Raw genomic sequence first — 16,018 nt, forward strand, 5'->3', positions numbered from 1 at the left:
CCGTCTTGACCACTCTTTGCAGCCTCTCCCTGTCTGCTGCAGTGCAGCTGCCGTACCATACCGTAATACAGTAGGTCAGCAGGCTCTCGATGGACGAGCGGTAGAAGGTCAGCAGCAGGTCAGGCTTCAGGTTGTACTTCCCGAGGACTCTAAGGAAGTGTAGCCGCTGCTGAGCCTTCTTGATGATTGATGTGGTGTTGACTGTCCAGGAGAAGTCATTAGAGATGTGGACTCCAAGGTACCTGAAGGTGTGGACCCTCTCTACACGCTCGCCGTTGATGTAGAGGGGGGCAGGGTCGGTGCTGCTCCTCCTGAAGTCGACGATGATCTCTCTGGTCTTGCTGGTGTTGAGAGCGAGGTTGTTCTCCGAAGACCAGGCCGTCAGCTTCAGGACCTCCTCTCTGTAGGCAGCCTCGTCACCCCTGGAGATGAGCCCGACCACTGTGGTATCGTCGGCGAACTTGACTCATTCACACAAAAGGGTAGTTTCTTTCTGTTATTAATATTCTGGTTCCTACATTATATATCAATATATATCAATACAGTCTGCAAGGGATACAGTCCGTAAGCACACATGATTGTGCGTGCTGCTGGTCCACTAATAGTACTAACCTTTAACAGTTAATTTTACTAATTTTCATTAATTACTAGTTTCAATGTAGCTGTTTTTATATTGTTTTACTTTCTTTTTTAATTCAAGAAAATGTTTTTAATTTATTTATCTTATTTTATTTTATTAATTTTTTTTAAAAGTACCTTATCTTCACCATACCTGGTTGTCCAAATTAGGCATAATAATGTGTTAATTGCACGACTGTATATATCGGTTGATATCGGTATCGGTTGATATCGGTATCGGTAATTAAAGAGTTGGACAATATCAGAATATCAGATATCGGCAAAAAGCCATTATCGGACATCCCTAGTTACAAGTGGTCACAACAGATAAAACAATGATGTCACACTCAGCTCACCAAGAAGGGGATGTTTTAAGTGTGGTTTTATATTTTACTAAGTGTGTTTTATATTATTGTGTGATTTTCTATGTTTATATAATTGTGTGCTTTTATTGTTTTGAGCAGTTTTAACTGTGGTGTCTGTAGATGTTTAGCTTGTTAAAGTGCATAAAGCAGGGGTGTCAAACTCATTTGAGCTGAGGGGCCGCATGGAGGAAAATATGTGCACACGGTAGCCGACTATTACTTTGGCCAAAAATAGAACAAACACATTCTGAAAAATATTACAATAAAAATATAGAAAAAAAAAATACAGGCAGCGGTAAAGTTTAGATCCATGAAGGAAAGAAGAAAGCGAATGAATGTTTATAACTGAATAAATTTGCATATGCATAAAAAAAAATGTTTTCTTTTGTATTATTTTTTTATGAATTTATGAACGTTTATGACAACCTTTTTCCAAAACACAATATAGAATGTGAGATATAACAGGATAATGCATACATTTATCATTTGTTTTCAAAACGGTTACAAAAAAGTGGGACCCCAAAAATGTAATGAACCCCATTTTTATGAATTGATGGGGTCCAAGGGACCACGTTTTGAAAATTCCTAGCGCCAACACTGATGGAGTATTGGTGCGTGCAAAACAGCAACAGGCGGCTGTGGCCTGCGGGCCGGCACAGGGGTTAGTGCATCTGCCTCACAATACAAAGGTCCTGGGTTCGATCCTGCGCTCGGGATCTTTCTGTGTGGAGTTTGCATGTTCTCCCCGTGACTGCGTGGGTTCCCTCCGAGTACTCCGGGTTCCTCCCACCTCCAAAGACATGCACCTGGGGATAGGTTGATTGGCAACACTAAATTGGCCCTAGTGTGTGAATGTGAGTGTGAATCTGTGTTGGCCCTGCGATGAGGTGGCGACTTGTCCAGGGTGTACACCACCTTCCGCCCAAATGCAGCTGAAATAGGCTCCAGCGACACCGAAAGGGACAAGCGGTAGGAAATGGATGGATAATTCATCTGCCTTGACTTTGACACATAGGGCATATATAATTGCTGTCATAATGCCTGAACTGTTAGGTGGACTGATTGGAGGCAGCTGGGACAATTAACAATGAAGCGATGTGATTGAAGAAGGGCACTGGGAGTTGCTGTTTGAATGCCAGCTGGAGGAACACGCAGGGAGAAGACGGAGAAAAGCAGGCAGAAAAAAGTGTCGTGTTGGAGGGGCAACAACATAGGAGGACTAGACAGGGACACAGAAGGGGTCGAGAGTCTGATGATGCACAGCAGACGACAGATGGGAGATATTGGCTCAACGTTCACAATACGCTCTGTAAAGGCAAGCGAAATAATTCCGTGCCTGGTGGGCGTGTTTTTTTATAACAAGCTGTCGCCTAATGCTCTGTGAGTGCACCCTTCTGCTGTCTTCACAGCGGCGTCACAGGAAGGACTAAAAGAAGTCAAAGGACACGGTCTCAAATTCTACCAAAGCAGGACACCGTTGACCACGCTATACTGTTGGATAAGCTCAGAGCAATCGGATTTGACAAAACCTCATCGAGCTGGATGCAATCTTACTTGGAGGGGAGGGAACAGGTGGTAGAGGTGAACGGCACCGTGCCCCCCCCACCCCCTCTCAGTGAGCTGTGGAGTCCCCCCCCAAGGCAGCATATTAAGGCCTTTACTGTTCCTAGTATACATAAACGACTTGTCATCGGCATGCAACTGTGAATTGTTCTTGTTTGCGGATGACTCTGCCCTGCTGGTATCCGGCAAGGACAAGTCACAGGTGGAGAAAATCCTCAGTGCTGAACTCTGTAGTATTTGCACCTGGCTTGCTGACAACAAGCTATCCATACTAGAGATGCGCGGATAGGCAATTATTTCATCCGCAACCGCGTCAGAAAGTCGTCAACCATCCGCCATCCACCCGATGTAACGTTTGAGCAGAACTGCACCCGCCCACCATCCGCCCGTTGTTATATATCTAATATTAATAAAAAAAATTTAAAAAAGGGTGAAAACTACGCGAATTGCACCTTGTGCAGACAAGATTTTTCGATCGGACACGGAGGAATTAGCGATGTAAAAGACCACGTTGGGACAAAAAAACACAAGTCTAATGCCGTTGCTAGCGATACAAGTGGAAAACTTTCAACGTTTTTCGTCGCCCAAACAGATTCTTTGGATGTGATAAATGCCGAAGTTTTATTTACGGAGGCAATAATTGAGCATGGACTTCCAATCGCACTGGCTGATCACATGGGACAGTTAATAATGTAATGCAACCTTTAAAAATCATTACGCGGTGATCGCGATCCCAAAAATAAACTTTTCTTGCATGATAATGTCCAGAAAAATTCGCTTTATATTACTATAGAGTCCTTTTAACGAATGAGTTTGATGGTTTATCACAAACCTTAAATGAAAGAAGTCCTTTGTTCTCCTGCACCATGCATGCGCAATCCTGTCGGCTGTATTTCACAGCACGACATACTGTAAAAAGTGTTTATACTATTTATACTTTCAATTAACAAATTGAAGTCTTGTGAAAGGTTGACAGGATAACTGGCATTAACTGTCAAAATAATTTCAAACTATTGAAGTTAGCTTACAGAATAAACATGTCAATCAACCCATATGATTTTTGCTGTAATATTTTTGTTTTGAAAAGTCACTGTGACTGATAGAAAAGTGATGGTTTTAGCAACATTTTAACCTGTCTGAATGCTAATAGTCATTTTGCGTCGGGGGGCGAAGCCCTGAACCCTCCACCAGGACTTTGTCCTGGACCTACCGGGGCCTGCGGCCCTTGGACCCTGGCTACTAGGTTTTTCTGATTTAAAAGTTGGCAGGTATGGTGAGGTTATAAAGCTTTTGCCTGTTAAAGAAAGGAGACTGATCCAATGCACAGACATTCGCGTGCCACGCTGTCACGACCCAGACGCACACCAGTGCGCAATCATATGGGAGCCGCGCTGAGCGCACCTCCAAGCGCGTCTCGCTGCCGGCGACGGCCAGATATGGGCCCACGCTCCAGCGCCATCCATTTTCAGGGCTAGTTGATTCGGCAGGTGGGTTGTTACACACTCCTTAGCGGGTTCCAACTTCCATGGCCACCGTCCTGCTCTCTATATCAACCAGGGTGAGCCCCACCCCTTTCATGAGCGCACTACGCCCGGAGTGACCCCTGTTACGCGCCCCCGGCAACAGGGGTGGCAAGCAGGTAAACTGCGCGGGCGGAGCGCGCGGAGTGACCCATGTTACGAGCCCCCGGCCACGGGGGTGGCGGGCAGGTAAGCTGCTTACCTGCTGTGCGTGACGCCGGCCGTGGCGAAAGCGGACGAGGCGGGGTGTCGGTGCGGTGGGCGCGGTAGTGACCCTGGACGTGCGTCGGGCCCTTCTCGCGGATCGCCTCAGCTACGGCTCCCGGTGGGGCCCTCTCGGGGGAAGGGGCCTCGGTCCCGGACCCCGGCGAGGCGTCCCTTCTCCGCTCCGTAAAAGTGTCCATCTCTTTTCTTTTTTTTTCTTCTGTTGTGGCATATGCAGCAGGTGCCTGCTCGTTTTTCGTATGTGGGTAACAACATTTAACTATGTATATATATTTCCGAATTGGTTTAACTGCCAACCGCAAAAAAAAAAAAAAAAAAAAATATTAATCCGCCCGACCCGACCCGCGAGCGGATAAAATCTTAGTTTTTTTAATTTCATCCGCCCGATCCGCGGATAATCCGCGGACTCCGCGGTTGTGTCCGCAAACCGCGCATCTCTAATCCATACACTTGGGTAAAACAGAATCCATCCTATTTGGGTCCCACATCAACCTTAAGAAAGTCAATTACTTCACTATAGTGGAGAGGGGCGTGGTTCACGCGTTCCCTGCGGGCGGGGTGTGTGCAGGGGCCGGCCATGAAGCGGCAGACAGGTGAGTGGATATCTCAGCTGGAACGAGTTATCTAATCACCTGTTCCTTTTATTAGCAGCGTCGGAGACCATGAGGGGGTGGTGTGGGCTGGAGAAGACGAGAGCGACACCACGAGAGAGACGCTGAAAAGCGGAAAGAGACTTTGGGAGAAATAAAATAAAATAATTGTAAAGGCTACATCGGATGGTTGTGCCAGTTCCTGTGGTCCCAGACGAACCCGAACCTAAACATTGCTACAACTATAAAAGTGGGTGACATTGTTATCACCAGGAAAGATGAGGTCACCTACCTAGGTTCCATTCTAGAGGCTAATCTTTCCTGTGATAAAATGGCAACCAAGGAAGTCAAAAAAGTCAACCAACGAACGAGATTTCTCTATAGAATCTCCTCTCTGGTCAACAAAAGCACCATGAGAGTTCTGGCGGGAACTCTCGTTCAACCCTTTTTTGATTACGCATGCACCTCCTGGTACCCTAGCACCTCCAAAACCCTCAAATCTAGACTCCAAACATCCCAGAACAAGCTAGTCAGATTACTTCTAGACCTCCACCCCAGATCCCACCTCACTCCTACCCACTTCTCCAAATTGGGCTGGCTCAGGGTGGAGGACAGAGTAAAACAACTTGCACTGAGTCTAGTCTATAAAATCCGCTACACCTCCCTGATACCGAAGTACATGTCAAACTACTTCCTTAACGTAAATGACCGCCATAACCACAACACCAGGGGGAGCTCCACTAACCACGTTAAACCCAGATTCCGATCTAACAAAGGTCTTAACTCATTCTCTTTCTATGCCACATCAATGTGGAATGCGCTCCCAACAGGTATAAAAGAAAAGGCATCTGTATCCTCCTTCAAAACCGTAATAAAAGTACACCTCCAGGCAACTTCAACCCTAAACTAACACCCTCCCCGGATTGTTAATAATCAAATGTAAACAATCAAATATAGATACTTTTCTTATGCCTTCTGTCTCTCTCTCTCTCTCTCTATGTCCACTACTTGCTGTACATATCCTACCAAGTCAGACCTACACTGTTTCAATATCCATTTCTCTGTTCTCTATTGTTGATGACTGATGATTACAACCAACCCTAACCCCCCCCCACCCCCCACCCCTCCACACCCCAAATTGTAAATAATGTAAATAATTCAATGTATAAACCCTGATGATTATCTTGTGATGACTGTATTATGATGATAGTATATATCTGTATCATGAATCAATGGAGTGGACCCCGACTTAAACAAGTTGAAAAACTTATTCGGATGTTACCATTTCGTGGTCAATTGTACGGAATATGTACTTCACTGTGCAACCTACTAATAAAAGTCTCAATCAATCAATCAAAAAAAAAACCCCACATGCAACATACAGCTCATGAAAAACAAGATTTTTTCCTCTATCCCGACAAGTCTCCCAGTTTCTCCCACTGCATGATGCTGCCACCACCATGCTTCACTGTCGGGATGGTATTGGCCTGGTGATGAGCGGTGCTTGGTTTCCTCCAAACATGATGCCTGGCATTCACACCAAATAATTCAATCTTTGTCTCATCAGACCAGATCATTTTGTTTCTCATGGTCAGAGTATTTCAGGTGCATTTTTGGCAAACTTTTCACAAAGAAAATGCTATACAGGCCTGATTGGTAGATTGCTGCAGAGATGCTTGTTCTTCTGGAAGGTTCTCCTCTCTCCACAGGGAAAAGCTATAGCTCTGACAGACTGACCGTCGGGTTTTTGGTCACCTCTCTGACTAGACTAAGATGAATGCAGCAATGTACAGAGACATCCTGGATTAAAACATACGCTTCCCATCCAACCTGATGGAGCTTGAGAGGTGCTGCAATGGAGGAATGGGCAAAACTGCTTAAACATAGGTATGTCAAGTTTGTGGCATCGTATTCAAACAGACTTAAAGGCCTACTGAAACTCACTACTACCGACCACGCAGTCTGATAGTTTATATATCAATGATGAAATCTTAACATTGCAACACATGCCAATACGGCCGGGTTAGCTTACTAAAGTGCAATTTTAAATTTCGCACGAAATATCCTGCTGAAAACGTCTCGGTATGATGACGCCTGCTCGTGACGTCACGGATTGTAGAGGACATTTTGGGACAGCATGGTGGCCAGCTATTAAGTCGTCTGTTTTCATCGCAAAATTCCACAGTATTCTGGACATCTGTGTTGGTGAATCTTTTGCAATTTGTTCAATGAACAATGGAGACAGCAAAGAAGAAAGCTGTAGGTGGGAAGCGGTGTATTGTGGCAGGTGTTGTGCTGGATAACGCACCCCCGCCGTAGAATGCACCCCTTGACTGAACTTTGGGGAGGTGAACGGTACTTTGGGCTGTGGGATTCAGTGTGTTGTGCAGGTGTTTGAGTTGTATTGGCGGGTTATATGGAAGGGAGGGGGGAGGTGTTTGTTATGCGGGATTAATTTGTGGCATATTAAATATAAGCCTGGTTGTGTTGTGGCTAATAGAGTATATATATGTCTTGTGTTTAGTTACTGTTTTAGTCATTCCCAGCTGAATATCAGGTCCCACCCGCCTCTCACAGCATCTTCCCTATCTGAATCGCTCCCACTGCCCTCTAGTCCTTCACTCTCACTTTCCTCATCCACAAATCTTTCATCCTCGCTCAAATTAACGGGGAAATTGTCGCTTTCTCGGTCCGAATCGCTCTCGCTGCTGGTGGCCATGATTGTAAACAATGCGCAGATGTGAGGAGCTCCACAACCTGTGACGTCACGCTACTCGTCTGCTACTTCCGGTACAGGCAAGGCTTTTTTATCAGCGACCAAAAGTTGCAAACTTTATCGTCGATGTTCTCTACTAAATCCTTTCAGCAAAAATATGGCAATATCGCGAAATGATCAAGTATGACACATAAAATGGACCTGCTATCCCCGTTTGAAAATCACATTTCAGTAGGCCTTTAAGGTTGTAATTTCTGTCAAAGGTGCATCAGCAAAGTATTGAGCAAATACTGTTAATACTTATGCACATTTTATTTTTATTTTTTTTTTAATACATTTGCAAAATTAAAAAAAAAAAATTTTCACATTATGGGGTATTTTTTGTTGAATTTTGAGGACAGAAAATGGATTTATTCTTTTTTGGAATAAGGCTGTAACATAACAAAATGTGGAAAAAGTGAAGCGCTGTCAATACTTTCCAGATGCACTGTAATAGTGTTGTTGAAGAAGTAGAAAAAAGTGTTTTATGAATGTAAATTAGATACTTATTTTCCGATTTTGTTTATTGTTCAACAAAGTCCGCTGTCACTACCGTTGCGTCTTTATGCTGTTGTGTTGTGGCTTTTGCAATCGTGCTATAGCTGAAAGTTGTTGTGTTGTGAATTTATGTTGCGGCTGCCATAGCTGTTTATTAAAATGAAAGTAGTAGCAGCACAAATAACTTCTCATTTAACCCCCAAAAAGATTTGTTTGCACTAAATGTGTCAAGTAAATATACTGTTCATTCAAACAGAAGATATGTGAGTTGCCCTTTTTTTTTTTATCTTAATATTGTATTAATTTTATAATGAAAAACAAAGACAAAAGTTGCAGGTTAATCTACTCTTAAAATGTTAGTTATCATATTTTTTTTGAAAATTGCATGAATGTTGAAAATGTGAGCTCTTGTTAATTCAACATTTTTTTGCTAAAAAGATACTGACTCGATTTCCATCCATCCATCCATTTTCTACCGCTTGTCCCTTTTGGGGCTGCGGGGGGGTGCTGGAGCCTATCTCAGCTGCATTCGGGCGGAAGGCGGGGCACACCCTGGACAAGTCGCCACCTCATCGCAGGGCCAACACAGATAGACAGACAACATTCACACTCACATTCACACACGAGAGACCATTTAGTGTAGCCAATCAATCTATCCACAGGTGCATGTCTTTGGAGGTGGGAGGAAGCCACGCAGTAACGGGGAGAACATGCAAACTCCACACAGAAAGAGTTCGAGCTCAGGACTACTCAGGACCTTCGTATTGTGAGGCATATGCACTAACCCCTGTTCTACCGTGCTGCCCTGACTCGATTTCAACTCAATAAATAATTTCGGGCAGTATTGTTTTAAATAAACTATTATCGTCCCTAAATCGTATCGGCAACGTCAAATTATGATTTAAATTGAATTGTTGTTAAAACGGATTGTTAAACCCTTAATATCGATCTAACATTGTTTTCAAGGGTAATCAAAACATTTTTTTGACACTAGAAAAGAAAACATTGGATTTAAGAATGGTAAACTTGACATAAAGTTGTTTTTAGCACTTTTAATGATATGCCAATCTAGACTTAGACTTAGACTTAGACAAACTTTATTGATCCACAAGGGAAATTGTTCCACACAGTAGCTCAGTCACAAAGGCTGTAGAGGGTAAGGATGGAAAGGATAATGCAGGTATAAAGTAGACTAAAAATGTACCATAGTAGCTAGAGATGTCCAATAATATCGGATTGCCGATATTATTGGCCGATAAATGCTTTAAAATGTAATATCGGAAATTATCGGTATTGGTTTCAAAAAGTAAAATTTATGACTTTTTAAAACGCCACTGTAAGGAGTGGTACACGGACGTAAGGAGAAGTACAGACCGCCGATAAACCTTAAAGGCACTGCCTTTGTGTGCCGGCCCAATCACATGATACCTAAGGCTTTTCACACACACAAGTGAATGCCATGCATACTTTGTCAACAGTCATACAGGTCACACTGAGGGTGGCCGTATAAAGAACTTTAACACTGTTACAAAAATGCGCCACACTGTGAACCCACACCAAACAAGAATGACAAACACATTTCGGGAGAACATCCTCACCGTAACACAATATAAACACAACAGAACAAATACCCAGAAGCTTTTGCAGCACTAACTCTTCCGGAACGCTACAATATACTACCCCCCCCCCCCCCCCCACCTCAACCTCCTCATGCTCTCTCAGAGAGAGAATGTCCCAAATTCCAAGCTGCTGTTTTGAGGCATGTTAAAAAAAATAATGCACTTTGTGACTTCAATAATAAATATGGCAGTGCCATGTTGGCATTTTTGTCCATAACTTGAGTTGATTTTTTTTGGAAAACCTTGTTACATTGTTTAATGCATCCAGCGGGGCATCACAACAAAATTAGGCATAATAATGTGTTAATTCCACGACTGTATATATCGATATCGGTTGATATCGGAATCGGTAATTAAGAGTTGGACAATATCGGAATATCGGATATCGGCAAAAAGGCCATTATCGGGCATCTCTAATAGTAGCAATATAAAATATAACATATATATAATATTTACATATTATACATACAGTATATAATATATACTGCAGTGACGTGCGGTGAGATTCATGACTGGTGAGGCACTGACTTCATCACAGTCAGATTTACAAACATATGAACCCTAAAGAGTATCTTATTCACCATTTGATTGGCAGCAGTTAACGGGTTATGTTTAAAAGCTCATACCAGCATTCTTCCCTGCTTGGCACTCAGCATCAAGGGTTGGAATTGGGGGTTAAATCACCAAAAATGATTCCCGGGCGCGGCGCCGCTGCCGCCCACTGCTCCCTTCACCTCCAAGGGGGTGATCAAATGCAGAGGACAAATTTCACCACACCTAGTGTGTGTGTGACAATCATTGGTACTTAAACTTAACTTTAACTTTACACATACAAACTGTAGCACACAAAAAAGCACATTTAATAAAAAAAAACGTTATTATGGTCTTACCTTTACTTATAAGTGCGGGAACAGTGGTGTTCGTGTTGGAGGAGTTGTGAATGAATGAAATATGAAATCCGTGCAGCAGTCTGCAGGTGTACCTAATATTGTGTCCCTGCAGTCGTTCACGGCTCCTCCGGCGATAGCAATGTTGTTTTTGCACTTTTTGGCTTCTTGTTAAGTGACTTTTTTTGGGTGGATTCGGTCTTGCACGTGGAGGGTTTGGGTGTGGGCTTTGGTTGGTGTGGCGTTCCCGTCGGGGGGTGCAGTCTGCGGCGGATATGCATTAACCGGCACCAGGAGGCGGGATTACGCGAGCCTCACACAGTGCGTCTTCGCAGCAGTTTTATGATTGCTCAGCACAAGAAATACGTTACACACATACAGTTGTTGACAAAATACACTGTACATTATATACCTCAGCTAACTAAACTATGGAAATGTATAATATAATTCATATAGCAATACGGTCTCACTGCACAGCAGGCCAGCAGTTAGCCCAGTCCGCAATCCATGGTGAGGCACAATTGAGTGACGTGCCTCAACTGGCTGCTGATCACCGCACCGTCTCTTCTCAGTATTTGAACGGCAAATGTGAAAATTCAGCGATTTTGAATAAAAATAATCTAAAAGTAGTGAAGTTAAATGGAAAATAACTTTATAGTATAATCACTGGATACATATAACAATTTAATTAACTTTTTTTTTTTTTTTACTTTTTTTTTCTTCCCATGATGGCAGGTGAGGCCCCGCCTCACCTGCCTCTAGTGACCGCACGTCACTGATATACTGATATATTATATTATATTTTCATATAATATATATAATATATAACAATCAGAATCAGAAATACTTTATTAATCCCTGAGGGGAAATTTAAATTTTCAGTTTTCAAATGCCAATTACAATGTACAATATTACAGTATATGTAACAGCTGCAGCAAAAAAAAGGGCAGCATAAAATAAAGAGTAGAACCAGCAGAAACTATACATTATAAACAAAGAGAGGTAGCTAACATAGAAGGTGACAGGTAATAGACATATATCATCTATTGCTGTATGGCAAGTGATTATACAGCTGGATGGAGTGCGGAATGAAGGAGTTCTTGAATGGAACACTGTGGGAATGAAGCTGAAGGAGCCTGTTGGAGTATGAACTCTGCTGTCCCTCAATTGTCAGGTAGAGTGGGTGGGCAGGATTGTCCATGATGGCGAGCAGTTTGTCCAGTGTCCTCCTGTCCCTCACTGACACAAACGCCTCCAACTCCGTGCCAATAGTTTGGCCGGCTTTCCGGATCAGTTTGTCAATCCGGTTTAAGTCCCTTTTGCTGGTGCTGCTCCCCCAACAAACCACTGCAAAGTACAGGGCACTGGCCACAACAGACTGATAAAAGATCTCCAACAGCTTGCTGCACACATTAATTGCCTGTCTGTGGCGTCATCACCATACGCCATCAGTCATCAAAACAAGTACCGTATTTTCCGCACTATAAGGCGCACCGGATTATTAGCCGCACCTTCTATGAATTACATATTTCATAATTTTGTCCACCAATAAGCCGCCCCGGACTATAAGCCGCGCCTACGCTGCGCTAAAGTGAATGTCAAAAAAACGCTGCGCTAAAGTAAATGTCAAAAAAACAGTCAGATAGTTCAGTCAAACTTTAATAATATATTGAAAACCAGCGTTCTAACAACTCTGTCCCAAAATGTACGCAAATGTGCAATCACAAACATAGTAAAATTCAAAATGGTGTAGAGCAAAAGCAACATAATGTTGCTCGAACGTTAATGTCACAACACACAAAATAAACATAGCGCTCACCTTCTGAAGTTATTCTTCATTCGTAAATCCTTCGAATTCTTCGTCTTCGGTGTCCGAATTGAAAAGTTGCGCAAGCGTGGGATCCAAAAATGGCCGGCTCCGTCTCGTCGAAGTCATCGGATTCAGTATCGCTGTTGTTGTGCAGCAGTTCTGTGAATCCTGCCTTCCGGAAAGCTCGGACCACAGTTGTGACCGAAATATCTGCCCAGGCATTTACGATCCACTGGCAAATGTTGGCGTATGTCGTCCGGCGCTGTCTGCCCGTCTTAGTGAAGGTGTGTTCGCCTTCGGAGCTGTGTGAAAAAAGCCACCCGGCCTCTTCGCGTAAACTTCCCTTAACCACTCGCTCATCTTTTCTTCATCCATCCATCCCTTCGAGTTAGCTTTTATGATGACGCCGGCTGGAAAGGTCTCTTTTGGCAAGGTCTTCCTTTTGAATATCACCATGGGTGGAAGTTAGCATGGCAAGCTAGAACCACAGTGAAGGATGACTTCTCATTCCCTGTGGTGCGAATATTCACCGTACGTGCTCCCGTTCCACAGTGCGGTTCACAGGAATATCAGTTGCTGTGAAATACGGTAGTAATCCGTGTGCGGATGGAGAGATTGCGTCTTTTTATGAACCGGATCCTTGTCGCTTTGTAGGAGCCATTTTGTGGTCTTTACAGATGTAAACAGGAAATGAAACGTACGGTGATATCCGCGCGTTTTTTCTTCTTCTTCCGGGGGCGGGTAGAAGAAGAAGCGCTTCCTGTTCTATGGGGGCGGGTGCTTTCCTTGGCGGTTGCTTGCGTAGAAGAAGAAGCGCTTCCTGTTCTACCGGGAAAAAAGATGGCGGCTGTTTACCGAAGTTGCGAGATCGAAACTTTATGAAAATGAATCGTAATAAAGCGCACCGGGTTATAAGGCGCACTGTCAGCTTTTGAGAAAAATTGTGGTTTTTAGGTGCGCCTTATAGTGCGGAAAATACGGTACAAGATACTTTAAGAGAAGCAGACGAACTAGAAAATAACCAGTCCAAATGTGTGGAAACACTTAGGCTTCTGCAAAGACGTAGATGTTCTTAATAAGTCGCTCACTGTCTTTAGGATATTTAAAATAGAATACATTCCCAAATTAGTAGTTGGATACACTTGCTCTTTTGTGAAATATTACTGCATTGCTGTTTATTAAAATGAGAGTTGTACCAGGTCAAACCACTGCTCATTAACTTGAAGAGATGTGGTTGCACTTACATAAACAACCATATACAGGGGCGCCGCTAGGGATTTTGGGCCCCATGAAAATAATCTTTACAGGGCCCCCAACACAGTGTCATTATTTTTTCTGTATTATAATTTCATCATCATTAGGGGCCTCTCTGGGCCCCCCTCCATCATGGGCCCCTAGAATCCGTCTCCTTTACCCCCCCTTTTCGGCGCCCCTGCCCATATACAAGTTGTATTTGTAATATTTCTATGTTGAAAAACAACAGACAAAGTGGTAAGTAAACCTACTGTTAATTATACCTGATGAGATATATTTTATTTTTTCAATATTAAAAAAACAAAAGCAGAAGTTGCAGGTACATCTACTGTTAAAATGTTGGTGACTGTAATTTTATCGAACATTTGTTGAATACTGAAAATGAGAGCACAAAAAGTTTCCTCTTATTATTTCAACCTTGCGTGTTGGTTGCACTTTATTCAAGTAAGATGTGAATGCATTCACCATAAATTGTTATTTACTTGATGTCTATCTGTGTTGGCCCTGCGATGAGGTGGCGACTTGTCCAGGGTGTACGCCACCTTCCGCCCGATTGTAGCTGAGATAGGCTCCAGCAACCCCCGCGACCACAAAAGGGATAAGCGGTAGAAAATGGATGGATGTTTATGTCCATAAATAGTTCATACCAAATTCCCTTGCAAAAAGTAACAGGAATGTACAAAAACCCAAAACCAGTGAAGTTGGCATGTAGTGTAATTTGTAAATAAAAACAGAATACAATGATTTTCAAATCCTTTTCAATTTATTGTCAGGCTTGTCCCTGACAGTTTGACTATGTTTTAGTTTTTTCTCTGTTTGTCTTAGTTTCCTGTCAGCGCTTTTATTTTGTCTTCATTTCCTGAGTGTGTCCCTGAGTGCTGCTTCCCCTCAGCTGTGGCTGATTGGCACCTGGCCACACCTGGTGTCAATCAGCCAGCTACTATTTAAACCTGCCTTCTCCTCCAGTCATTGCTGGATTATTGTCGTTCCTACCTGTCGTGTCGTTGTTTGCTGTATGCTGTCGTTAAGCTATTCCCTGGATCCTGACTCCTGTTCCTGTTCCTGCTTCCTGTTTTCTGGTTCGTGTTTTCATTTTCTTATTTTTGAACATTAAAAACATGTTTTCTTGTACCAAGCCTGCTGCCATCTCTGCATCTTGGGGTTCGTCAACTACAAACTCTGACATAATGATCCAGCCTGTTAACACGTTCCCCGCGGAGATTTCCATGGCGGAGAGGCTTAACAAAGCATTACAATTAATGGCTAAATTGAAGAGGAGTTCGGCCGCATTTCAAGCCCTCTCCCACCCATCCCTTTTGTCTGTGGGCATGTCTGGGGACGTCTGGGATCCGTCCCTTGAGGGTGGGGCTAGGAGTGGCTGTGCAGCTGGGGAGGCACAGCTACTCCTCACCCCAGTGGGTCTGCAACAGACGGCGCCATCCTCTTCGGTGGACCAGCAGACGCCACCATGCACTCCGGTGGGTCTGCAACCTACGACGCCACCATGCACTCCGGTGGGTCTGCAACCTACGACGCCACCATGTACTCCGGTGGGCCGGCAGACGCCACCATGCACTCCGGTGGGCCGGCAGACGCCACCATGCAGTCCGGTGGGCCGGCAGACGCCACCATGCAGTCCGGTGGGCCGGCAGACGCCACCATGCAGTCCGGTGGGCCGGCAGACGCCACCATGCAGTCCGGTGGGCCGGCAGACGCCACCATGCAGTCCGGTGGGCCGGCAGACGCCACCATGCAGTCCGGTGGGCCGGCAGACGCCACCATGCACTCCGGTGGGTCTACAACCAACGGCGCCACCATCCTCCTCTCCGGTGGGCCAGCAGCAGACGGCGCCACCATCCTCCTCTCCGGTGGGCCAGCAGCAGACGGCGCCACCATCCTCCTCTCCGGTGGGCCAGCAGCAGACGGCGCCACCATCCTCCTCTCCGGTGGGCCAGCAGCAGACGGCGCCACCATCCTCCTCTCCGGTGGGCCAGCAGCAGACGGCGCCACCATCCTCCTCTCCGGTGGGCCAGCAGCAGACGGCGCCACCATCCTCTTCTCCGGTGGGCCAGCAGCAGAGGGCGCCACCATCCTCTTCTCCGGTGGGCCAGCAGCAGAGGGCGCCACCATCCTCTTCTCCGGTGGGCCAGCAGCAGAGGGCGCCACCATCCTCTTCTCCGGTGGGCCAGCAGCAGAGGGCGCCACCATCCTTTTCTCCGGTGGGCCAGCAGCAGAGGGCGCCACCATCCTCCTCTCCGGTGAGCCAACAGACGCCGCCACCATGCACTCCGGTGGGCCAGCAGAGGGCGCCACC

Source organism: Nerophis lumbriciformis, linkage group LG35 (assembly GCF_033978685.3).
Source record: "Nerophis lumbriciformis linkage group LG35, RoL_Nlum_v2.1, whole genome shotgun sequence".
In the NCBI taxonomy this organism is placed as follows: domain Eukaryota; kingdom Metazoa; phylum Chordata; class Actinopteri; order Syngnathiformes; family Syngnathidae; genus Nerophis; species Nerophis lumbriciformis.